Raw genomic sequence first — 27,168 nt, forward strand, 5'->3', positions numbered from 1 at the left:
AAATCACTGCCAAATCATTGCTATAGGATCTGAATGAAACCACATCTTTTTCTAGCTCCTACTGTGTTTTTGACATATTTAAGAGTCAAAGCTAGACAGATGAGGAGCCTGGGTATTGAGAAGTGCAGGGCCAGACTCAGGTCTGGGAGAAACTTTATCTGAAGATAGATTGTCAAACAGTTGCTTACTAGATTTACTGCTGTTGGCTTTCTTCCTCTGCAAAGCCCTAATGGCAGCCCCTCTTTGAAGTTTGCTTGCCAAAACTCACACACACACAAATATGCATATATGAAAGCACCACGTCTCCTTGCCCTTGGCTCATTTTTTGTACCTCCATAGCAGGACTGTTCCCAAAAGCATCAGTTAATTACCCTTCCTCCTTCCCAGAAGGCTGCCTTTGAACAAGGCTCATTGAAACACATCTGGGGTGAATTGAAGTCAATCTGCACATAGGGGAAAAGTCCCACTTCATTAATCCATGTGGCACAACTCCAGCAGAGACATTCATCTCTGTTTCTTGTCTCTCTGGGGGAAGAATGAGTGACAGATTCTGGAAAGAGCCTGGACCACTGAATTTTTAAAATCTACTTGCTTTTACCATACCACTATCAAGCTTGTGAGTTCAAGAGCAGGAGACAATTCCCCAAACTTGTAAGATGAGCACAAAGCTCATTGTCTTGTAGAAGGTGATAAATGGGCGTTCCTCTTTACTTGTCCTCTGCGTTCTGAGGCTGAAAATGCAGGAGTACCAACTCTGTTCCCAGCACAGATCAGCTGGCATGAACAGAAAACGGATCACTGCTGCAGAATGAATTTATGCTTAGGAAGGATTTTGGGCATATGCAGATGTGATTTATGCTTACTGTAGTCTCTGAATACTATGAGTTAGAGCGCAAACACTCTCTAACAATGAAATCCTTCCACAGTGCCTTGGTTTGAAAGACAGGTATCTGCTAGGAAGGGGGCAGGACCTCCCTAGAGATGGAGAATTCGAATCCCCTCCCTCCAAATTATTCTAATTCAGAAAATTAAAGGGGCTTTCAGACAGAGGTATGGGCATAGGAATAACAGTTCTTTACTAGTACATATGACAAAACAAACAAACAAACAACAACTACAGCATTAGTAATAAACAGAACCAAGAACCTTGAGGGCTTTCTTTCACAAAAAAGCCCGGGGCAGTTTGATCTCGGTGCCCCTGCAGGACTCCGAGAGGCTGAGCTGGAAGGGTGGAAAGTCCCGGGCTGGTGGATGAGATGAGGAGCTCTGTGCTGGTAGCTGGAATGGCAGGGGATGTCCCGGCAGGGCTGGGCAGTGCTGGGCTACAGAGTAGCAGGAGAGCCTCAAAGCTCTGAGGAAGCAGTGGTGGTGGGGGGAGGGCTGGAGAAAACGAGCTCAGGATTCCTGGGTACACGAGCAGATGATGGTAGATTTCCCAGGACCAGGCAGAGTGATGGCCGTGAACTCTTCCTGCAGTGAGGGGCAGCTTGACTGTCCTCTTCAATGCCGAGAGCAAGAGAGAGCAACTACCCCCCCTCGCCAGCTGTGCCTTTTACCTTTCCCAAACCTTGCCTTATCTCTCCTCTCTGAAGGAAGCTCCCAGAGACCCAAAACAATAGGTGTAGCCTTGTGCTGCCATCTCCTTAAGCCACTTTTCTTTGTTTTGGTTAAGCACTGTCGTTAATGGGAAAAAATTCTGTAAGTGAAAAAGAAGCAAATCTAACTCCCAACACACAGGAACACCCATAGAATTCTCAACACACCCCATTGCAATGTCCAGTCCAGTGTGGGATGAGGGAAGGCAGGCTTTTCCAAATGCTAGTCCCTGTAATGTGTTCCTTCTCTCACCTGTCTGTGGCTGAAGATCTGTCATGAAAGGACAGAAGTGAAGAAAGGTCTGAATCAAAGAGGGTCAGCAGACACTGGAACAGGCAATAGAGAAATGGGTGTTGACAGAATCTTTCTCTGACACAGAAAGCTCCGGCTGTGACTAGGTTTGGACACCAGCTGCACTGGGCTGATATTGTAGGTGTAACCAGGATGTGTTTGTACTTTGTAAAAATCTCATAAGAACATCCAAGGAAGGTGCATGTAGAGATGTGACTCTTAACATTTTCTAACAGTAATCCTAAACCCCTGGTGATTCTAAGTGCTTAGGGTATTGGGAACATGAATTGTGCCCACAAGGTAGTGATGGTCAGTGCTTGCTCTGATCAATCAGATTATTAGTGATCCAAAGCACCACAATAGCTACTGTATTACCTGGAAGTGTCTGAGTACTGTTCATAGCATGTTCATCTGACACGTGGTAGCCATCAGTGGGACTTATGCCAGCCAGACTCTGGCCAATGAGTGTTAGGTCACTGTGCACAAAATACTGGTGCATTTAGCAAGTGTCAGGTGTGGAGCCTCTCAGGAGATAAATTTTCTAGGCTGCAGGTTATGTTTGTTAATCAAACACTGTTTTCTGTGAGATAGCCTGTATTTTGAGAGCAGGGCTGAAATTAAATACTGCCCATTTGTTTTTTAGTGCTCTGCATCTGTCGCTGCCTGGAGCTGTGTACATAGTGCTGGCAGCAGCCGTGATCTGACAGTCCAGGAGCAGGGAAAGTAAGTGATGCCTAACTTAACTGCTCATTCTTTGTGTCCCAAGGCCTTGAGCTGATAGGTTCAAAAGCTGGAGGGTGATGGTGGAGTTGTAGACAGCCACACTAACAGGTTGAATGACCACATGAGGACAGACTCCTCCACCCCACTCTTCCTTTTAGGAAATCAGCAGAAGAATTTTGATTTTTGCTTTATTCATCTGTGGTATTTCAAGTGTGATGACCCATATGACAGATGGATAGATACTAGGATGATCCCAGCAATTCTGGTGTGCTGACACCTGCCAGATGGCATGTTGTCCAGCACAACAAAAATCACATCTTTTCACATCCAATCTGAATGCATCTCTCCCTGTTGGCAAAAACACAGTCCTCATCTGGGACGTCTGAGAGGAGTCAGTCGCAGTCAATTCAGCAATGGAAAAGCAGAGTTTCCAGCGACTCTGGTGTTTTCCCACTGTTGGATTTTGACCACAAGGCCACGCCCAGTCCCCTGGCAGTGCCAGAACCCAGACGGGTTCTGCATGCAGAATTGCACATCTGCTGAAGCCATCAGAATGTGCAGCAAGAAAATGAGGCACATGTGTGCCACAGGAGGAGACAGAAAGCTTGCCAAGGTCCCCTCTTACCAATTTTTGGGAAGATTGGTTGAAGCAGGGTGAGTGCACAGAATTTGTTTTCTGGCTGCGGGGGGTTTGAAATTAGGAACTGACTTAATGGCTTGGAGCAACTTTTTTTGCCTCGTGCTTTCTGAAGACTACTGCCTGTTGTGGGTTGTGGCAAAAGCTTGGAGAGTGACACAAACAGCTTGTGATAGAAGTCTAACTGGATTGAATATTCCTTTATATCAGCTAAGATTTCTGAGTTTCAGCGCTTGTATTTTTTGGCCCTGTGATTGTCCCACCATTCTCCCTGACTGCATCACCCCTGCCGAAAGGTTTTCTTCTCTTGGTGTCCAGGGAATAAGTAATCTCTGAGCGGTCTCTGGGAAAAGTGGTGAAAGGAACAAGTAATGTTAAGATAGACACAAGGAACATCTGTGGGAGTATCGAAAGATCTCAATACTTTCCGAGGGTCCAGCCTTGCAGAGAAATGGCTTAATAAACAGTGAGACATGCTTTGTAAAATAAAGGTTTTAATAACAACAAAAATAATAAACATTATAAAGCAAAGAAATACAAGGCGAGCAAGTGTAGAAGACACTCTTACACTGGCTAAGGCATTCCAAAAAAGCTTCTAAGTTCTTTTTGTGCTCTTTCTTAAATACTGAATGACCTAGGTGGGCTATTTGGCACTTTGCCCAATGAGATTGGCAAAAGGCTTTGAGGTACACTTCCAAAGCCCAATCAGTGCCTCTGTGCTGGCAGTGAACCAATTACAATGAGAAGGCTATAGAAAATTCTGGTTTTACTTCCTTATATGTTTCAAGGTAAGCTGAAACTCTTTCCTTTATATAGAAACACTTGTTTGTGTGTAAAAATGCACTACTACATGGGAGGTAATCACCTTGCAAGTTTTGTGGGAAGGGACTGTCTGCACAACAGGAAAATGAGCAGGTGTCCAGGCTGTTTCTCTAAGCGCGGAAGCTGCCGGTGCTGGTGGACCAACATAACCCTCTGAGAACAGGATGAAAGAGTGAGCAAATGGTTTCTTTGTGGCTGCTCTTGTAGGAAAATGAGCAGGTTAAGACTGCAGCACACTTTGCAAAAGCTAAATGCTGCTGTAGCTGCGATTGCCTAGATCGAAACTGTTTCTCTGCCTTCTGTTGTTTTGCCTGGCAACTGTTAGGCAATTACTGGAAATGAGGGAGAAAACCCTTTTCTCTCTTAAAAGCAGATCAAACTCTTACAGATATGGAAGAAAGTAATTTTTCTTAGAAGCTTATCTTGCCCTGAATGAAAATTTAACTTCTGTGCAGCCCAGGAAACACAATGTTCTTCAAGCTCAGCCTCTCATTTTTCTCTGCCCCTTCCCAGACTGAAAAGGTGCTGCTCCAAACTATCCCTGGTTTTGTACACTGTACATAACTCTAGCTTGTGTCAAAGGCCAGTTGTTTGCCATCACCATATAGGGATGAAAAAACTTTTCTAGACCCTTGTCACCTCCTAGTTATTAGACAGCACAGTAGCTGCTACATCCAGATGTTTGGCTTTGTGGGGCACATTGATTAATTGAATTTCCTTTTAACTCCTCTTTTAGGATTGTCTGCACAGCCACTACAGCTGAGTGGGAAGTGATGTGCGCACTCAGCAGAAATGTCTCCCCATCTCTGAAATCAGTGCTGCAGGGCAAGGGGAGGTCACTCTGCTGGTTGCCATAGTAATGAGCCACCCTACAAAAAACCCACTCTTTTGCCTGCCTTGTGAAAAACATTTCACCCACCAAAAATCTCTGAGTAAGGGAGGCATTACACTGCAGCATTTGAAATCCATGTTACTGAGCCCTCCCTGGGCTCATCAACAGAAGGGATGGGAACACTCCAGTCTAGTTCAGGAAAAATAATGCTTGAACAAGCATCGAGGCCTAAATGCCCTGCAAAGTGGGGCCTTTGGAACAATTTCTTCTCAGTTGGGTCCCTACAAGAGTTGAGGAGCAGTAAATTCCTGCTTCTCATCTGTATTCATACTTCATGTTGTGAAAAATGTGAAATGATTAATTCATGTTCTTATAGTTAATGAAATATTATTGAAAACTATAAAACTGTATATATGTGTGTGTTGCATGAAAATGTAAGTTTCAGGACACCTTGTAACATTTTGCTAAACCAAAATGTTGAAAAGGCAGGCGCCACCCCAGAAACTCCCATTCAGAAAGAGACAAAAGGTTTACTGGAAAACTGGCAGCCTCCTCGAGCACCAGGAGGAGACCCATCAAGATAAGGTGGCCAAGCGATTGCACCTCGGCTGACACCCTCACAGATCATCAGGCATCATCATCCATATCTCGACCATTCATCAGCCATAAGGATCTATAGAAACTGGACATTAACATATGAACTAAGAACTCTTTCCAGCCTGGTCGGAGACACCCTTGAATTTGAATAGCTAGCCGGGAAACAAAGGGAAATATGGGGAAATATTGCCAGGGGCAGAAAAAAGTGTATAAAAACTAAGCCCCGAATCGGGCAAATTTGTGAACCGTAGGAGAGACAGCAGACTGCCAGGTTCTGTGTCTCACGGTAACCCTTGGCATTTTCCTGGGAAAAAGACTGTCAAGTATCTCCACTGTTGGTGGGTTTATTGAAATTCTGCAATTTGATCTTTATTAATAAACCAAATTATTATTTTAATTGGAATATCGTATTGGCATTTATAACAATGTTATAAATGGCCAGTCAATTTCCAAATTAATAAAATAATTTTTATTAATTAAAGAAATTCCAGATAAAAAATTTAGGCAAACCAGCAATCGAAAGTGCAATGCCGATAAACCGGGATCGGCACTGGGTGAACCACCAGCACAGATGCAGTTGCACTGAGACCTCCCCCATTCACGAATTTTACCTGGTTCGGGTCCCCTTAAATAGACTTTATTTAGCCCTCGGAGCCTCAGTTCTTGTTCTATTCAGCAAAATCACCGATTAAACCGATTCTCCAAAGAAAGATGAAGAATCATTTCAGTTTTTCATTCAGTTCCTTCCTTCGCTGAGTAGACGTTCCAGGAAAAGATGAATACTAATGTTGGAGTTTGAGCTGATGAATAGAGGTGTGTCTCCTTCGATGCAGTTGCCGAGATAACTCTTAACGACCAAGCAAGTCATCTTTCTTCTGGTTAATGGCTGTAGTTCTCCGCTATTAACTACACCCAGCCAGGGTTATGTTCTTCCGAAAAGCAATCTCTACACGCCTGGGCTTGCCCAATTTTTTGTTGCAAACCCAGGCTTGCATGTTACATTTATTTTATATATATAAACTGCACAAATATGTTATTAAAACACGAATTATCCTAGGTAATTTATAACACTTCAGATGGACTTTTTATCTCTTGAGAGACAAAGAGAAGGAAGGGAAACATGGAAATAGAGCAAGGCAGTTTCTTTGCTGGTGTCTCTTTGAGCTGCTCCAGAAGAAACAGTTCTCTGACACCAATTAACACAAGCAGGGGATCTGCAGATTTTAATTGGAACATCAAATCTCATTGAGATAGAAATAACTCTTTTATGCCTACTTCTGTTCTCAACACTATCAAATTCTGGGCCTGGACTCCTGCCAGGTCTTTTGAGAAATAATGAAATGATTGTTCATACCTCCAAGCTAGAAAGACTTTCAACTGAAAAAAAGACCATACCCTGCATTTGTTACAATTTTATCCTTCATTTTCATTAACAACTCATTCCTGGTCTAGTCTGGCAAAGATGCTTATGTTTGTACAGTCCATTGAATTCTTTTCACTTAGGTTTTTTTTTTTTTCTTCTATAGGACTGAAAATCAGACTATGAGAAAGGGAAATTGACTGGAAGGCAAGCCAAGGAGGAGCAGAGAAATATGGCAAACATGGTGATGGAGAGACCCACTGGAGCAGGGAATGCCAAGGAGAACATAAAGAAGCAGCTGATTTATGACCACCTGGTGAGAAGACAGATAGAAGATGGTCTGGGAAGCTTTTGGAGGAGTGTCCTGTGGATTATAAGTGGAGGGATGCAGGAAAGGTAGGAACAAAGCAAAGGCAACAGAAGCCACTGGGGGCTTTTTGGTCTAAAGCTCTGCCACAGTTTTGCAGCTGGAACTTTTTTCCTCCAGGTTGAAAAATTAATTCCTCAATGTTGCCATACTTGAGGAATTCCTTTTGCTTCTGCCAAGTTAACCATATCAGAAGCAAAACAAGCAAGATAAGAAGAGAATTTCCCTCTTGACATTTGGAAATGAAAGATTCATTGCAAGCATCATTCCTTTTTTATAAAAAAAAAAGGTTGTGCAAAATAAATAGTCTGTTCCCTATTTCTTCAGTGTTTCTCTGTACTTAGAGAAACATTTTGGTATTTGTTGGAAATATCAAGACTATTCTGAATAAGGAGGGGTCTGAATACATTTCTAAATTTTAAGTGCCATCAATGCAAGAGTAAATATTACGGCATTATTAGTTATTTGTTCCTGCTCTGGAAATCCCTCTCAAACCTGAGACTCAGTCTGAAAGCAACACTTCAGGGATGGCAAATTTATGGTGAGATCGGCGAGAAAATGAGAATGGTTCAATTAGAATGAAGCAATTTTCAACACTCACATAAGCACACCAAGGGTAAAATGAAGAGGAAGAAATCATGCAAGTCTATCTTGTGTGTGATAGGAAGTTTTGAGAGACATCATTAAGATACTGACTACAGGCGCTTTCAGACAGAATGTATTTAGTATGTGACACAAGCAAGGGAAGCATTGAATAATTCAGACTGGAGAGGACTTCTGGAGAACTCTGGTCTGTTTCCCCTGCTCAGAGCAAGGCCAGGAGGAGCAGGTTGCTCATGGCTGAATCTGTTCAAGTTTTAATATTTCCAAGGATGAAATTATCTCATGTTTCTAAATTTCTGTATTCAAGTCTAACCACTGACTGAATGAAAAAACTCAGTCTAACAGAATAAGAAAAGGGGATACAAAATTATTTTGGTCCCATGGTGTGAACCAGTTGGCACTGAGGACTTCAAGTCCTTGACAGAATGATGCCCCCTTAGTCACCATGAGTTACGTTCCTGGAGCACAAACCTGGATCTTCTGTCCAGGTTTGTATGAAAAGCATCCCTTTTGCAGACTCCAAACGTGGCCCAAAACTCGGTGAGAAGGACAGCCAGGGGGATTTTATCAGATATGAAGTCCTACATAGGATTATAATCCCTATGTGCACATTCAAAATCAGCTGCACCATTTTCCTTCAGGAAGTGTTCAAGGCATGGTGGATGAGCAACCTGACCCTCAGCAACCTGATCTAGTGAGTGTCATCCCTGCCACGGATCTTTAAAGTCTTTTTCAACCCAAACAGTTCCAGGATTCTCTTATTCTTTGAGCACATGCTTTATAATTGAGCAAATTCCCGAGTGCTTTTTAGAGGTGAGCTTGTAAAATCTGATCTGGGGCTCTCCCAAGCCCCTTCTTATCTGTACTTGCTTTGCTCCCACAGGGGCTGTGACAAGAAGAAAGGGCATTTCACTAATGCTTCAAAATAAACACATAAAGGACTGAGAGTGAAATGAACAGGGCTAGTGCCTTTATTAATATTCAGCTCTTTATTAAAGTGATCAGCTGGGTGGTAGAGCCCGATGGAGTTTTTCATGCTGCTGTAGCAATCTGGAGGAGCAGGAAATGTCCCAGTTCATCACTCAGTAGGTGCCAAGTCCTTGTTCCCATGGGAACAGCTAGCAACTCTCTCTGGTCAACCCTGAGGAAGCAGAATGGTGCAGGTTTGGTGGCTGGAGTGCAAAGCAGCAGACGTCAGCTCTTTACCATCATGGAAAAACCTTGAGAGTTTCTCTCTGAATCAGTCACTCGAGCTGGCCCAGTCCCCACTCCAGTCAGACTCTCATTAGATCATGGTGAGTCTTCAAACCAGGCCAGGGAATGCGTCCACTTCCTCCTCGGCCAGGCATCATCTAGTTCCTCTCTGCTGTGTTCAGCTCTCCATCTTGGGGTGCCTTTCTTCTCAAAGTACTCTCCCAAGATTCACAGGGTCAGTTTTATTTGCATATGCATCCTTCCTCGAGTAGGCAGTGTTGGGGGGAGCTAGGTGAGCTCTGATTACAGTAGTTACAATCAGGACAATCAACTAGCTTTTAACATGCTAATTCAGAAATGCAGGACCGGCAGGATAGCTGCCGACCAGTAGGGCACTACAGCCCCCATGAGAACGGTCACCGCCCCACTCCTGCCAGGGCCGGGGTCACCTGTACCCAAGGTGCCGGGGCACTAGTGCCTCCCATTGCCCCCTCCAGAGCCCCGTGGAACCACACTCGGCACTCCCCCTGCCTCACCACGGCTCCTGCCAACAGCGACAGGGACGGCCAGTAGGGCCACCGCTTCCTGGGGGCGAGGGCCACCACATCAGCAGCTGCAGCTGCTCCGGCGGCTGCCAAGTCATCCCCTCGGGGCAGGGTCCCACCTATGGCAGCAGGGGTCTGGCACCCATATCACCGCGAGCCTAGCTAGATAAGGACGCACCTGGGGACACAGGTCTGGGTTCATGAGAGCAGCAGGGCAGGAGCCACCACCCTTAGTTTATTCTTCCTATTACATACAAGATGACCATGGATTGGAGAGTTAACAGTCCCACCTCTCAACCTATTGGTCAAGGGGACTGTCACACAGTCTTGTTTGTCCCAGCATGGAATGTGAAAACAAAGGCTATGTTTATAGAACATAACTGATGTTTACATGAAAAGAGCATGAGAAGGTACAAACTTCTACTTAATATGAAACGCTCAGTTAGCTAGGAAAACTCACGGCAACAAGTATCTGTCTCCCTTTTTGCTGTTTTTGGCTGTTTCCATAAGATTTACCAGTAGCTGAGAGATTGCAGAGATTATACGTTCATACAGGGTTTCCCCTCTCCTCAAAGAGGTGGCCACATAGGGGAGGCATTGCCAGAATGTTCATGTTTCATGTGAGTGAAACAACAGAAACTTAAGCCTTACTAGACAACAGAAAATCCTTAGATGAGAGATTAAACCTGGTAGCAAGGTGCTCAGACTCTCACATAAGTGTAATTAGGGGTTTTTAACCTCTCTTTACACTGCCTTGTTTAGCTGAGAGAAGAATATCGGGGATCTCAGTGCTTTGGGATCAGCCTCAGTAAACTGGATTTTCCTGTGCATTGCTCACTAGGCGAAATGGCAAAGCACCAAAAAACAGCACACATAAATAACATTTGGAAATTATTCAATTTCCTGCAAGTGATAAGAAAATTTACCCTGTGTGCAAGTAATTTGCAGTCATTTATGGCAATTTGTAATATTTTAATACTAAGTAAATCAATTATTTGGTATTATTTTTAGTTAGCTGATTTACTGTAATTGCAATGACTAAATCAATCAATTACTTAAAAAAAAAAAAAATCCCCCAGACAAATATGGCAAATCAATTACTTAATATTTAATAGGAATTACTCGTTGTTACAGAAAACAACAGAGGAACAAATCCTTTAATGACATGAGCAAAATTCAATCACTGTCTGGGGAAAGGGGTTTCTGTACAACATTACCTTTATATAACTCATGAGATAATGCAATGAGATAGTGGGAATGCATGGAATAGTGAGCTCAAATGAACTACCAGACACCAGGAAGAAAACAACTGGGACCTGGTTTTCTGCTTACCCAGTGAACAGCACCTGTTCCAGCAAAGTTGTGAAAACAGATGGTGGGTGCCTGCATAAATACCTGTTCTGGAAAAACAAATCTGTTGTTTGGAGTCATTAGAGAAGGGTTGGAGAAGGTGTTGGTGAATATCATTGTCATGGCTGTGGGAGGAGATTACTGTCAGCCCACACCTTGGGCAGAGTGGAGCAAATCTGTCTCCTCTCTGCTCACCTCAGGAGGGTCTTTAGGAGGTGCTTCAACAAATTCCAATGGGGACAGTGGGAGTCTGTCACAGCTTTTGGGCAAGGAAACCATGGATGAGCAGGTTAGGACTGATCAGCCTGGAAATACAGTGATGGAGAAAGTTTAGGAGTTAAGGGAGGGGTGGAGAAGACAGGCTTACATGAATGCATGAGGTGAACTATGGCAAGGATACACCAGGAGAAAACACCTGGAGAAGGGGCAGTACCCAGGGAATTTAATTATCTTCCAGAGCTCAAGTTGAGTCTGATGAGGTTTAAATTGGACAGCAGCTTCAGTGTTAGACATTGAAAAGTGGAGAGGAAGATGAATGGTGCTGTGCATTGTGAAAACTCAGCCTCATTAGGAAACTGGGGTTAGAGCCTACCAGAACTTGGTCAAATTATTATTCCTCATCTCCTGTCCACTCTTTTAATCCAAATTATGATCAGGGTATATATAAATTAGTGTCTCTTAAAATATGGCTGGTTACGTTGTGATTTGGCAGCAGCTTGTTCCATCACTGGTGGTGGCAAGTGTTAGCTTTAAGCTCAGGTACAGCTCCCTTGGAGCTTTTCCTGTTCCTGAAAACTATGTTTGATGATGAGATATGGGTGCTGATGGAAGGAGTACATCTCACCTGCTAAATGCTTTTGGAAGGCCTCATTACCATGCAAATGGAGATTGCACACAGGCTAAGAAGAATGCATCTGTCAGGCTGCACATACTGATAACAGCAAATATGAACATAACTGGGATTTACAGAGTGAAGGGATTTCAACTGGGGCTGGTTAGACTTGTGCTGCCACTGGAAACAGTAAGGGTTAATTGTGCTTCAGTAATTCTGAAATCTTTCTGATGAACAATTCATCTCTAATTGGACCCAAAAACCCTGCCATAGTAGTGGGAAACTATTGACTTTGAAATAGGTAGAGGAGAATTTTGACAAAGAAATTGTGAACCCGACAAATGGGAAGGAGCAAAGAATGCAGCCATGAAAGGGAGAAATGGTGATCTAACTCAGCCATAATTTTACAATGGATCAAGTTATCCTCTAACTTACATTGGAGTGAGCCTATGATGATACAGGCACTGAGATTGAAGACTTGAAGTATGTTACTGCTCTAACCTAGTAGGGGAAAGCTGCTGGCGACCCTGGGACACTCCTGACAGGGTGTGGAGTGTGATGATATGAGCACCCAGCTGGAAATCCAGAAACAAATGGCTAGGTAGCTTGGGCTGTAAAGTGGAATTTCTGCCTAGGAGAGTCAGGGCACCTCACGATCCAGAGGAAACAACTGCACAATGATGTGCTTTTCTTCTTCCATCTGGGAAGCCCACCTCTAGGCACAACTAGCCATGCCTTGGGCAGAGTTCCTGAGGAAAAAAGTCATCCTGTTTTTTTATTTGCCACTCAATACAAAACTCTATTTAGCTAAAAATATTTTTACATCTTTCTGAACATTTTAATATTTTTATAGATGTAATGATACACCAGCACCTCCGCAGAGTGATACGCTCTCTGGAAACTCTGTAGAATATATCTTAGATTGGAGATTACAGGAAAATAATTTATTGATTTATTAAAATTGACATGTGCACAGTGCAAGGCATTTGCCAATGCACATTTATTGTATTTACTGAAGTAATGCTGGCAAGGAGTCAGGGACAATTAACTTTACAAAGGCGTTCAGGGAAAATTACAAAAACAAGTTTATAATTTATACTAGAAATTACAGTCAAAGTCTGTGTGTGTTTAACCTGAGCACCAGGATATACATTTCTTGGAAATGCATAAATGTCGTCTCAGGTTTTGTATCTAAACACGTTGTGTTGAAACACATACTTGATTTTCATGCTTTACAGACTATTTGTAAGTGGTTAGCATAGAACATCTCTGTGTTGGATTGCAAGGGGTGTCTATACTGCTGTACTATCAATTTTCAGTGCTTTTACCTTTCCTGCAAAAGAAAAGCTAATGCATTTAGCATAGGTGGTAGTGCAGTGACCAAAATGTATGTCTGGATTGGACAACATTGAAATGAACCCTGCAGACCTCACAGGAAAACCCTTCAGTTAAGGCATTTGTACTTCCTTGAAGAGTTACTTGGTATTTTTTTAGTGGAAAATGGGGTTTGATTTAATTAGGCTTTCTTACTTGTATGTTTTTTTTTAATGTTTTTTTAATGAATGAATATGCACTGAACACTAAAAAAAGAGTTTTCATGCAGTTTTTTTTCCTAGTACTCTTTCTCCTCCCTCCATCCTGCTGCTCAACATGTTAAAAAAAAAAAGTTTTCTACCTAAATATTTCCTGAAAAAGTATCAATTCCTCAAATCAGTTCTAATTTTTGTCTGCTATCTCTGTAAACATCAGTGGTGTGTTTCTGTGTGAGCTGTGTCACATATATATGAAGTGAAGAAAGGGATGTGTCTGTGATTGTTGTCCCCTGTTCCTGACCTTGGGCTCACTTCGTGCTGTGGTGGCTCCTGCTGTTGAAACAGGGCAAGCAGGTCCTAACATTACTGGTAACAAAATCTAGCAGATTTGGTCTCGGTTTTTCTTAGATATCCTAAACTCTTGTAGCATGAGTTTAGGAGTTTATACAGCTTTGGTAGCAGCTTGGTTTTGGCATGAAAAGTTTTCGGCATATGCTTTGGCACATACTACTCAATCTAAGCAATTTGTTCCTGTCTGCTACATTTATTTTCACAATATCCTTTATTTCAGCAGTACAGTTCAGCTGCATCCTTCAAAAATGAAAAGGGCAAAGGTGATATCCACTGCAATATAAAGCCAAAGCATTTAACTCCATAGCAACGTTCTTTCCTCTACTTTTCAGTCAGAACTGGAGAGTCAACACTGAAGAAAGCCATGGTTAATTAATCAATTATTCTAAAAGATTCACCCCAAAGGAACATCTTTTCCTCTGGCACAGGAAATGTGGGTTTTGTTAGTGATGCTCTTTTCCATGAAGTCTGTCTAGCTGAAAAATAACAGCCCTAGATGTTTGAATACACCATCTAAACTAAGAATTGGTCAGTGATCAGTTTCAAGCTGGAATAAGTGAGGAGCAAACCTGCATGGAGAATTTCAGCTTTATTTGGAGAAATGAAGTCTGATAGCTTTGTGCTTTTCCAGTGACCCTTCACGGAAATAAAGTACACGACTCATTTTGGTGAAGGGCAAACGTTTTCTAAAAAACTCCTATGGCAAAAAACTCTCATGTTGCAGTTGCAGATATCCCCAAAGAAATCGTTCACAGCTGCCTGAATTCCTTTGCTTTTTATCTTTACTGAAGTCATCTACACTGATTTCTACTGTTTTTCCAGCTAATCCAGTGTTTGCTAATCCTGTCCTCCAAAGCTCTCGGTGCTGTTCTCAACACAGTGCCATCCACAAGTTTTATGAGTGCACCCACTGGGCCGTATTTCTCTCTTTGCTTAAGAGAATGTCATGCAAGACAATGTCATACTCTTAATAAATTCAAGACATATCTCATCTGCTCCCTCCTCTTTATCCACTTGGCTGGTTGCTCTGACAAGGAATGAAATTAGAAATGGTTTGAGAAAGTAGGTTCTTGAATAATCCATGCTGGCTGTTTTTATCAGTTTATTCCCTAGATGACTACTTAGATGTTGTTTAATAATTTTATTTTCTTCCTTTCTGGGTATTATATCACTGCAATTTCCTTGGTTCTTCATTCTTTCATGAAAGATGAACTCCTCTGCTTGCCTTCCTCAATTCCTCGGGCACAGAGAATTTACAGAGATAACCTCTAAAGGTGTAGGGATCTTCTCACCTGACTACAAAGTGCAGGAGGAAAAACTTCAGCTGTTCCTCAGGATATCATAACTTCTCTAAATATTCTTTAACCAGGTCTTCCTATTTTGGTTTACAGTGCTATGTCTTTGGAAAATGTGCACTAAGCACCTATATTGCCCTAATAGGAATAATTCTCTTCCAGCCTTTCAACTAGTATGCTCAAAAAAGGAGCTGCTGGAAAAGACTGATCCCTCACTGCCAAAGAGGATGCAAACAGCTTCCTTATCTGCTAATGATTTGAGCACAAAGATGGCCAAAATCTGAGATGAGACTAAGTCACATTCACTTTTTAAGCATTCCTTGGGTCCCTTAAAGACATGATCAAGGAGATGTGTTTGAGACAGGAAAGAGATGCCAAAACCGCTCACAGATGTAGCTACAGAAAACTGGTTTATGTGAGCCCAACAGCTTGGCAGATAATGGCTCAGGAAGTGCCTTTCTGCTTACTTGCCAAACATAAGCAGTGTCCAATATCTTAGAAGTGCTCGAGCTGTATTAGCAACACATACACATTTCCTTACAAGGGTCTGGAGCATCACCTCTGCTTGGTTTCTGTTCTGTGGTTTCAACCACATCACACTAGGTACAGAGGGATACACACTGCTTACAGGAGCAATTTAGTAAACTCCCAGAGCTGTAATGTGAGGCCCAGACTTCTGCCACAGAGTGACTTGTGAGATTTTTTACAAAACAGCACGTGGGTTTATTTTGTTTTGCCTGCCAAATGCCTCTTAAGTCTTTTGTCTGTTTTCTCTCTCTTGCCAATTTTGGGCTGTGACAGCAAAGCTAAAAAAACAGAACAGAAAACTTGCCATTGATTTCCAATAAAATGGTTCCAAAGGAAAGGTCAGGAAAGAAAAAAGAAACACATTGGACAAAAAAGGAACTTCATTGATATATTGCTGGTGGCTTGTATGGAGTTGCCTCAACACAAACAGACCTTTTATATCAACTGATATGAGACAAAGGTCCTGGAAAGGATGATCCCAGCAGCTCATCATCTCTTCCTCAGGGATGAAGTTGAGGTGTGATGGTTTTATATTTGCTATTGCACAACCAGCCCAGCCATGCCACTCCACTGGACAGGGGAGACATGACTGCGGGAAAATATCTATATAGAAAAAGGGAAATAATGGATAGCATTATGATAAGGAGACAAAATAATAACGGGTAATACATGAAAGGCAAACAAAGTTCTTGTGATCTGAACATCAGGAAAGGAGCAATTTCAGCACCAATAAAGTTGTCATCATAGAAACATTTTATAGGAAGGGCAAAGAAAGACTGGGATACGAAGATATTTATAAAATCGGATGCAGTGTGTTCAGCATCCATCCATTAAATTCAGATGCATGTGTCACAGTTTTTGTGCTTTAAATCTTTGTGGTAAATAATTTATTGTTTTCATATAGTGAATTTGCATTGTTTCATATTGTCTGCTAGCTAGATTATGTTCCAAATTGGAGCCCAGTACCAAGTGGTTTAATAGAAATTTTTGAGATGAAAAATTCTTCTGGTACTGACAACATCCTTTACATGAGAAATAAAGAAGGCATTTATGAGAATATGGTGTGTGGTTTAGATAATAGTGGTAACAATTACCTTGCAGCCTTCCCCCACTCTCACGTTGCTACACTTTAACTAATTACCTAAATAATTAATCCCTTTTCCTGCCAAGGAGAGAGGCTCTGCATGCACAGCTGAAAGAACCATGGCACCGGAGTGGGGTTGAGGATGTTCTTACTCTCATGGACCACTCACCACCAACCTTGAGTTTCCTCTCCTCTCATGTTATCTTAAGGTATCTGTCTGATTGTTTGTGATGTTTTTGTTTTATTTGCTTTATTTTGCATGCTAAACATGAAAGCTGGGAGTACTGTAAAAGTCAGGCTGAAAAGTGAATGGTTCTGAAATCAGGAATGGGTTCAGAGTTACTGGCCACCCAAACTATCAATTCTGATGAAATTGTTCTTAGAGAAGGCAGGAGTTTTCTTGGATACCCCTTCATAAGGCTGGAGATGGATTCAAATTCTGCATCGGGACACCATGTTTTGTCTCTAGACCTGACATCTTTGTCTGCATGAAGCCCAGCTCATGGTGACATTCTATTGGTAAAAGTTTGTTCTTCTTACTATCTCCATGCAAAGGCAGGATAAATATTCCCTTGGGGATGTTTTTTGATAGCAGAAGAGAACAAACAAATCCAACATTTTACAAGGTACATACATTTACAAGCCAGATAACTCCACACATGTGGGAATTACTGGTTATTTGCGCATAAACTTTTAAAATCTGCAGAATGGGACCTGAGTGTTTCTCCTTAGAAGCCAAGTCTTGCCTCCTTTTTTATAACCCCACAGGCCTCACTTGAGTGCTGGGATAACTGTTTTTGCTGATTGGAAAAATATTTTTGTGTTCATATTTGAGACACGGCAACTTAATGCCCCTTTTTTGCATTTTGAACTTCACATTTGAACTGCTTTCTATGCTTTCACACAAAATAACTGTATAGCCATAATTCCATTACTCTACACCCCCTCTCCCGAGGGTTTGGGATATACACAGATACCCTATCACAGCACAACATTGCTCTTTGATCTGCCAAAGATGAGAGTCTGTGATAGTAGAGAATTACACTCAGCTCTTTCAAGTCCCAGCACTTCACCTATTATTTCAAGAAAGTTGTCCCTGGAGATACTAAATAACCACAAAGTGCTGCTGCAGCAGAGCTAAATATTTACTAATAATGTTAAACTAACACATTGAGGTTTTTTGCAAGAAAACATTGGCACAGAGCTCTGCTGTGAGCCATAAGTACATCTCAAGATCTGATAAAAGTAAAGCTGGAGAATTTCTGGTGCCAGACCTGGCATCAGCTGCTGTGAATGGCCAGAGCCTGTTGATGCCAATGGGGACATAATCCTTAACAGACTGAGAATTTGCCTCCTCTATCCTGGTGTTTCTAAAAATCTTTTTGGAGCTCCCCAGATGCTCCAGCTGGATCTCTCAGGTTGAGGAAGAAAAAGGTTTTTTAGTAGCTCATGAAGGTAGATCCAGTTTATAGAAAACGTCAAACTGGAAATTCATGTGCGTGGTGCAATTGATGTTGGCACCTGGATGGGTACAAATTGGTGAGAATTTTTCCTGCTGGCCATCCAGCTGCTCTCCACAGGAAACATCTTCATGTCTGGGAAGAGAACAGAGTTTTTCTCCTGTGATTTATAAAGGAAGACAAATTTTTTTTTTTTTGTCTTTTTCACATCTTTCTTTACAAGTGGGCAGGTTGTATGTGCCCAGCTCTGGGCAGCATTGCCAGTCATTTGAGTAGAGAAGTAAGACAGAGTGGGTGAAGGGTTGTGGGATCTCCAATGGAGAGGGATCTGCACTTGCTGAGAAAGGCCAAAGGGAGAACACACAATTTGTTTGCTGCAAAGGCTGTAAGATGGGAAAAAATATCTCCTTTTTTGCAGAAAAGAAGAGGGCTATTTGTGAACCTCTCCTGAATCACTGCCACTATCTGGTCTTGGTGAGATTTACCAGGTTGAGGAGTCCCAGGACAGAAAAACTAGCAGAAAAGGGGCGTCATTCATCTCAGGGTGTGGGAAACAGATTTGTAGAGAATTCTCAAAGCCTGACAGAAGGCTCACGTAGTATGTATTTGTATGCAAACTTTGAGATAAAAAATGATGACTTAGAAATTCCATGGAATAGGACAGATATTGTTGAGAGAGAAATGGAACTGGAAACAAGTTTCAGGTGATGGCCTTGCAAATAAAACTAGTTATTTTGGAGAAACAGAACTATGAAAGATGCACTGTAGTAGCACCCACAAGGGGTCATTTTAGATGATTGGCTCTAAGGCACTAACAGCATTGTGTGGCAAAAGCTGATAGGTCAAGAAATGCTTATAATGTATTATAATTAGGAAATAGTTTGCTTCCGATTGTGATGGCATGAATTGTAACATCTATATTGTCTCACCCTTCACACGAGACTGAAAATGGAATAAAAGTAAAAATGCCTCTCAGTTGCCCCATCCCTGGGTCAGAAAATGGTATAATCTGACATCAGGGTACCCAGAAAAATTCCCAGTGATGCTGTTGGTGAGCCAAATAATACTGAACCCCTCAGAATAAAGCAATGCAGAAGAAAGGGAATGCAGCATTGAGGGGATAAATAATGAGAGAATGCAAATAAGGTTTTATGACAGCCACTATGGTTTTATGGAAAATAGGTCTTGTCATAGAAATGCTGTTTTTTCCCCTCATTTGGGCTTGTGACTAAAGCAGAACAAAGGAACCACATGGACAAAAAATACACTCGAAGCTGAACTGGAACATCTTAAAGGAATCTGGTGTTGGATGTCATAAAATAGGAGCTTAGAGGATTAGTCTGATGCTCAAAACACTTTTACATTCTCACTAAAGCTTTTAAAGTAAATATGAATTCATGGCTAATAATATTTACCATGTTGTTGTATTTTCTCCTCTCTATCCACCTGCCTATGTTCATGGTGTTTGACAGAAATCAGCACTTTTGTATCTTTCATATCAAACCAGCTTGGGACACAACACTGGAAAAATGTTAAAGGAGGGAAAATGGCACAACAGCAGCTGCTGACAGACACAAAAGTGTTTCCTTGGGAAAACTGGGCAAAAGTCTGCCCTAATGCATTCTGTGTTATGTTCTTGATATACACAGTAAAATACAGGGAGTTTTTTTGTCTGATTGGCTTTTTAGCCATGTCAATGAGATCCTGCCAGTAGTAAGTAAAGCAATTAAGACTAATTAAACTAGTGATAAAGACTGTGTAGTTTGACATGGTTGCAGTAGTAGCTTTTAAAGGTTTGTCTGTTTACATTAGGATTTTCAAGTGGAGCCAAGTTACAGACAGGAAGGCAAGGAGGGACCATTATGAACATGGCCTGGCAGGGATTAGGAGGGAGATGGTTATGGTCTGTGGAGCATCTCAGGGAGTGCTCCAAGGCTACATTCTCTTCTTGAACACCTACTAGCTACTTCTTACGCCTCAGGTTTGTGCTTCAGGTGCTGCCAAAGCCTTCCCAGCCACACTTCCTGTTGCAGTCTGTCTGGGAGCAAGGCACCTTTGCCTACAAGGAGCTGTGTGTCAGAGCTCCTCAGACAGAGATGCCTTTGCAGACCCATCTCTGTCATTAGAGCTTCCATTTGATTAAATGAAAATTGCAAAGGCATTCTGATGCTGCAGCCAAGTGTTTCATGGCTTTACTCAGAGCTTCCAGTAATTTACTGCCTGCAACATTGTCAAAGAGGCAGGGAGGTGGTGGTTAAAAAAAAATCCATTTTCATCCAAGATGATTTTTTTAGTTGCTTATACACTTTCCAAAGGCAGGGGCACACTGTGGTTGCAGGTGTTGTAATTTCCTTTGAGAACTGTTGGGAGTTTCCACACAATTCACTTGCTACTTTGCTTCTGAAGATAAGGAAATGCTCCAAATCAAAAGTGTGACTTTTAAAGACAAATTGTATAAAAATTAAATCCCCAGGTCTCTTCTTGCCCAGCTTTGGTACGTTAACCATGGCATTTAGCTTGGTGTGCTACTAAAGAGACATTTCTCACAGTATATTTCTCAGTTATCCTGAGGGCAGAAAGCAAAGCCTAGTGCTGTCGGAGGCCTTCCATAGCCTTAAATTCCATCATTCATCAAACATTTTTGTACCCAGCAAAACACTCTGATAGATGTCATGTTTTTCAAAAAGGCTGTAGTAAGCCTTGTAAATTCTACCCTGAGTGACACTCATTGTGAAGGGTGGGACTGTGAGAGGAAGAGACACCTCCTAGGAGATAGGCATAACATATTAAACAGGAGATTCTGGTGTGTCCTATGCAAGACAAGATGGATGGCCTGAGGAGGGGGTTAGAGACTTTCTGTAGTGGACCCTTCTTTACTGCCCAAGCTGTAGATCATACCCCTTTCTCCACCTCCTCTTTAAGGAGAGAAAGCAAAACTTCTCCAGCTGCTCTTTGAGCGTGGAGGCTGAGCCTGTTTTCATAGCAGCTGTTCCAGATGTTTGCATCTACTCCAGTAGATGTGTCAGTCCTGGAGCAGAGAGGGGCTCTAAAGGAAAGAACATGGGCACCTGACTTCTATGGGATGCTTGTCCCATTGTTATGAATGAATTCCCAGTGGATATGAGGGCTCAAAAGAAGCTGCCTGTGTTTGTGGCTGTGACCCTGGCAGGGGGGCAGAGCTGTGTCTCTGGAGCACCAGCCGCTGGGCAGCCACGGCCGCGCTGTACAGCTCTGACGGGCGCAGCCGCTGCTGGCAGGAGCCACGGCCGGGCTCTGGGCAGAGTGGCTGGGGGGGGAGCACGGGAACCCCCAGCGTTTCCCGGTCGGGAGGGGGCTGGGCTATCCCTGTCCTAGCCCCATAGCGAGACAGCCGAGACAGCCACACCATCCCCCTAGAGGAAACACTGGGGAGCACCCATTAGCATATTAAAAGAGTTTCTGAGTACTCAGAATGCAATTCCCCCTCCTCCCGATTTGTGCTGTCACCCTGCCTTTTAGAAAAATGGGGGTTTTTCTCTTTTGCAGAGAAACTCCATAGCTGGGGTGATGCTGCTGTCCTCCGAAAGCTGTTGACACCCCTCCCAGGCTAGGCTAGAGGTACCCCCACACCCCAGCAAGTTTGAGGAGGAAGGGGAGCTGCCCTGGGACATTCTCCTACCTCATTAAAATGTGAAAAGGAGAGGCTCCTTGCCTAGACAGTCCTGTCATTGTTCTCTATAACTACCTCCGTCAGCAGGATTACCTCTGCTGTGACCAGGACAAATGCATATGCATTTGTATATGCAAATAAAACTGGCCCTGTGAATCCTGGAAGGGTTTTTTAGAGAAACTGCACCCCAAGACAAGAAGCTAGATGAATCAGAGGAGAATTAGATAGTGCCCTGGCCGAGCAAGAAGTGGATGCACCCCCTGACCTGGTTTGAAGATTCACCATGACCTATGAGGAGCTTGAATGGAATGGGAACTGGCCAGTTGAACTGACTGAGCCAGAGAATGGGGAACTGTTGAAGGTTTTCCCTAAGGGGAAAGAGCTGACTGCACTCCAATGGCACATCCTCCCCCCACTGCTCTGCCTTCTGATGGTTGACCAGAGAGAACTTCTAGCTGTTCCTATGGGAACAAGGACTTGGCATCTACTGTCTGCAGTGGAATGATGAACTGGGACATCACCTGCTCCTTTGGATGGCTGCAGCAGCGTGGAAAACTCCGATCAGACTCTGCAATCCTGCTGATGACTTTAATAATGAGCTGATCACTTTAATAAAGAGCTGAATATTAATAAAGGCATATGCCCTGCTCTTTTCACCATGAGTCACTGTGCTGGGGATCAAGGAGGAAAGGTGTTAACTTCTTGTTCAAGTGCATGTGAGGGTAGACATGCCAGCGGCAACCTGGGATCACTGCCCTAAGGTGCTTGGTGGTGTAAAGATAGAATGAAACATCAGAAAAAGGCAGAGGAATAGAGTCTGAGTAAAGGAGATAAAAGCTATAAGCCCTTGACTAAGCCATCTTTGTCCAAAATTTGTTTCAGCAGCTGTTTCCAGCAGTGGTTTGGATGTAAAGGGCACTGTCATCATTAGCTTCACTGCTGTCTTTGCCTTAAGTGAGAGTTGAATGTGGCAGGCAGCTCAGGAAGGAAAGAAGAGCCCAGTTTATTTATTCCACACTTGCCAGCCCTGTGGCTAAAGCCCTCCCTGCGTAACAAGATGACCAGCTTCAGGTCACTGCCACTGTCACAAGTATCTGCTCTGACTTATGGCAGACCATCATCACCATATGGCTCTTTTGGCTGTGCTTAAGGCTGCAAACACATTTTGTATTCAGTCTGTCACCAGTCCTATCATTTGCAGGATCTCTCAGAGGAAATGATGCTGAGCTATTCCACTCCCCAGCCTGTGGGCTGGAGAATGCTTAGCCTGCAGAGCCCAAAGTCCTTAGGCACTCCTGGGGAGCCATGTAGACCCAGGACTGGACTAACAAGTACAGCAGGGACACAAGAGAGAACTTTGAGTCTTGCTGCTGGACCGTGGCTCCCCTGCTCCCCTTCTCTCACTGTGCTTTGCTTGCAGCTCAGGTCAGCTCTTCAGATTACTACATGCTGGGTTGGCATTTCACACTCAGATTCCCTCAGCAGCAGAGGTGCACCAGCAGTGTGCCCTGGATGGAGAGCTGGGTGTTTCTTCAGTTCTGCTACCCCATTCCACATCATATACTGTGGCAGTATCAGGAGCAGGCCAGGCATGGCACAGAGTTTGTGTCCTGCATGGCACCCTGGTGGGTGTACAAGCCAAAATGTGATGTTGATTCAGCTCCCTTTAAATGCCTTTTATCTGAGGCACAATCTCCATTCAGTGTGGAGGCTTGGTTGCTGAGAAACCTTTCTGAAATCTTGCTGGGAAGCTGGGATTCCTCAGCTAGCTGGACCACTTGGCAAAGACCAGACTGGCATTTCCCCCATCTCCTCAAGAGGCAAGAAAAAATAGAAACTGTGGGGCATTCACATTTCTGTCTCCCTGATATGCCTCTTAAAAGGGCTTAAAAAATAGAGCTGCCTGTCTGAAAACACTGTCAAAGCCACAGAATGAACTTACCATAAGATAAGCCCCCCGCCCCCCCCCCACTCCGCAAGGCACCTTGAGCTAAGTACAGATGGCAGAAATTCACAACAGGAAGGTGCTAATTGCAGTCCCAGCTGAGCTGAGGTCTGATGAGCACATCCTGGCTAATGCATCCAGACAAAAACTACCACTGAATCAAACTGTGGGAAAGGAAGCAAACAGCTTATGCACATGGTTCTGGAAACCATCAAGGTTTTGGGAACATTTGTGACCACCTCGTGGATACCCTGAACTAAGGCTATAAAAAGGTGGTGCTTTCAGAAAGGCACCAGGATCTCCAGTGCCCAGAAGCCCAGGTGAAGAAGGACCAATGGGATGCCACAGGGGTAGTGATTATCTTCTAACTGATCTTTCTTTCTCTCTCTCTCTCTCTCTCCCTCTTCTCCTATCTCTCTAGCTCACATTTAGTGCAAAATAAAATCCATGCAATTGAGTTTGGCCTGTGGTCTGATTTACACCTGGATTTGGGCAGAGGCACCTTCCATGGATCCTAACAGCCTCACACCTGGGCTGCTCTGCACCTGGGCACTGTTGTTCATCCAGTGCAGCACTACTTTGGAAAAAGAGGCCTCTTTCTCAGCTTATTTTACAGATTAATCTTGCAGTAGCAAACACCAAGCCAAGCAAAACCCATTTCCCCCTAGATTTGCATCTAAAAACAGATTTGTATACCAGAAGACAAGAACTTCAAGTGGTTTTTGCTGTAGATGCTCAATAAAGTGTCTCTCCTACTTTCCTTCTTTCCCAAATGATTTTTTAAAAAAAATTTACTTAGGATTTCACTACTTGTACAGCCATCTCAGGTGCTTTGCTCTTCATGATTTCCTATTTGCAAGAAGCACAGGAGGAGCGTAATGACCTCAGAGACATCTGCTACTATGTTGCTTGGGTTGCAAGGTAATAGGGAGTAGAGACAGTTAAATAGTGGCAATGCAATAAAATATTCTTCTTTTATCAGGAAAACAGGTTGAAAGGAGGTACTAAAGATTGCCAAGTCTTTTAGATAGCCAACTGAGATATCCTGAGGAAACCTGATTTATAAGAAAAGCTGAAAATCTGATGCCTGAAAATCAGAACCTTTAAAGCACATCAAAATTCAAAAACCCAAAACAGTTATGTGGATCATAAAACATTCTGGAAATTCTCAGCTGAGGACCTTCTTCATAGGACCTTGTCATGGGTTAGCACTGGCCAGATGTTAATGCACCCACGAATATATGTGGTTTTTTCCTAACAGCTACTGTGAGATGTGGTCAAGAACAGAGCAGAGCAGGCCCAAAACTTGAAAACAGAGAACAAAACTTTATTACATTACATAAGAACAGAAATAGAAAGGAAAACTCTAAACACACACACAAAACAGAAATGAAAACTTCCCAGAACATTTCTTCTCCTCCCCCTATTTCTATCCGTACACGTTACCCTTCATAGACCAAAACCTTGGGTTTTAAAATCAAACACTCAAAAAAAAATCACCACCCTAATTTTCAATTCAGCAAGGGAGAGAGGAGTCTCTCTCACACCACAGACTGCTCCTCAGAAAACACGGGTCCACCCCTTATGTGTTTCCATGTCACCCGTGGCACCGCCCGGAGAAGTCTGCCAGGGTGACACTATCTTTTCCATGTCCAGTGCTCTCACCACTGTCCATGGACCAAAGCTGCATACAGGGCTCTTTTAAGGACGCTTGCATGCTGAGCTCTCCCCATCTTTCCCCTGAGGCTGAGGGTTCCAAGAGCAGGTCTTCCCTGAGGGCAGAGGGCACCACCACACCCTTCCCCTCTCTTCTCTGTTCGCTCCACTCTTAAAGTGCCAGTCACTGTAGCAAAAGTAGAGGCAGCTGCATCCACCCAAATGCAGTTTATGTTCAAAAGAGACTCAAGTTCAGTCTATGGCTAACATTATGCAAGAAAAGTCCAACTCAAAAGCCACTCCTCTTTCATCTCTGCCCATCTGGGGTTCTTTTCATCTTCCTTTATCATCTCGGTCCCAGGCTGTTTCTCTTTCTCTTCTGAAACCACTAGCCATGAGAAGCAATGTCTGGGAAAAAGTTTCTTTCTGCCAAGAAAGGGTTAACAGTTCTTGGCTCCAGGCAGGGTCCCGGACTCGGCACCTCTCTACACAGCCAGGAACTTCTCCTCTCCCCTCCCCCCACTCCTTCTTTGCTGCTGGCTGCTGCCAATGTTCGAAACTCTGAAGCAGCAGTCTCTCTCCTTGGGGAGGGGGGCGGGGAAGGGGGGCACCTTCACTGTTTTCCACCCCTCCATCCTGGATGGGGCCAGCTCAGCTCCAGTCTCGTTCACTCTCTTCCCCCCACTCCTCGAGCATCAGCTTACCTGAGCCCGGCCGCATGGTTCCCCTCCCCCACCCAGCCTAGTAAACTAGGCAGGGGAGGAGGAAATGTTTCTCTGCTGAAACCGGAACCCAAAAGAGGCAGACCCTCTGGGAGTCCTTGCTTTTAACGCCTTGTGTCTCAGAGGCGTGTCCAAACCTCCCAGTGGCTACTCCAAGTGCCAGCATAAAACCTGACCACTGATTGGTTTGCCTACAACTTCCTGGAAAATTCACCTCCCCCTCAACCACTACAGACCTCCTGCAGGAGCTAGAGCAGGCCTTGACATTCTGCAAAAGGCCAAGGAGCAAAGTATAATTTCAAACACTGATGGATTTCTCTACTGGCAGCAGTGATAAAGACTTGCTAAACTAATAGTCCAAATAGTTTCTTGTCATATAAGTTCAGTCTAACTTACTAATTATGATTTTATTCTTTTACTGCATGACTCTGGCTGGTCACTAGATGTCACTAATAAAGAGTAAGAAAGAAGAACCTCAGAGGAACTTTTTGGGGAGGCAAAATTTAATGGACAATAGTGCCTGGGAGTGCCTCAGCCCAAACTTCTGTCAGCAAAAGAATGATGCTCAAGCACCAGGATGGTTTGAGCAATTGCCATTGTAGGATTTGCAAAATGCCACACTTATCACTAATCTGTTTTTTCCAGTGCATGGAAACCTTCCTGCCCTTTTCCACACAACTGGAAGAAAAAAAGTGGAATTGAGCAGGTCAGTGTAAAATGCTGCCACATCAACAGTCCTACAGCTTATGGGGTCTCCTCAGGAGCAAGGAGCCACCACATCTGAGACTTTGCCATGCATTTACTCAGGCATGGCCAGCGTTATTAAACTTTTGATCTGGCTTCTTTACAATACGTTAAAATGTCTTTATTACACTCAATGGTGCACTTCTGACATAGTGTCCACTGCTTTTGGAGAAGCAACCAGCACACATCACACATTTCAAAGACTTTGAGGAGCTTGCTGCTTGTTAGCATAAGCCCATGCTCAATGAGGATTTAATCCAATAAACTCAACTACCATCACACCATTAGTATGATGAATAGATACAGCCAGAATCTTAGATATGTTTATCTCAGGAGTGAATCCATCAGGGAGTGAAGGTCATCCAGCTCCCCTCATCCATATGTTAATTACATCCAGCTCTCTTGTTTGAGGCACTTTTAAGTTACATTTCTTTTGGCTTGTGTCTTCACTGG

General features: G+C 43.3%; 1 long non-coding RNA gene across 2 annotated transcripts in view; it reads left to right on the forward strand.

Annotated features, from left to right (window-relative positions):
- The window catches only part of LOC134547395 (uncharacterized), a 49,726-nt gene extending 22,870 nt beyond the window's left edge, over positions 1–26,856 (forward strand). For both annotated transcript variants that reach the window (XR_010079459.1, XR_010079458.1), the window contains 3 exons: positions 2,531–2,610; positions 7,025–7,254; positions 26,617–26,856. This is a non-coding gene — a long non-coding RNA (uncharacterized LOC134547395). The remainder of the gene's footprint in view (positions 1–2,530; positions 2,611–7,024; positions 7,255–26,616) is intronic.
- The last annotated feature ends 312 nt before the right edge of the window (positions 26,857–27,168 follow it).

This window comes from Prinia subflava, chromosome 2 (assembly GCF_021018805.1).
Source record: "Prinia subflava isolate CZ2003 ecotype Zambia chromosome 2, Cam_Psub_1.2, whole genome shotgun sequence".
Lineage (NCBI taxonomy): Eukaryota > Metazoa > Chordata > Aves > Passeriformes > Cisticolidae > Prinia > Prinia subflava.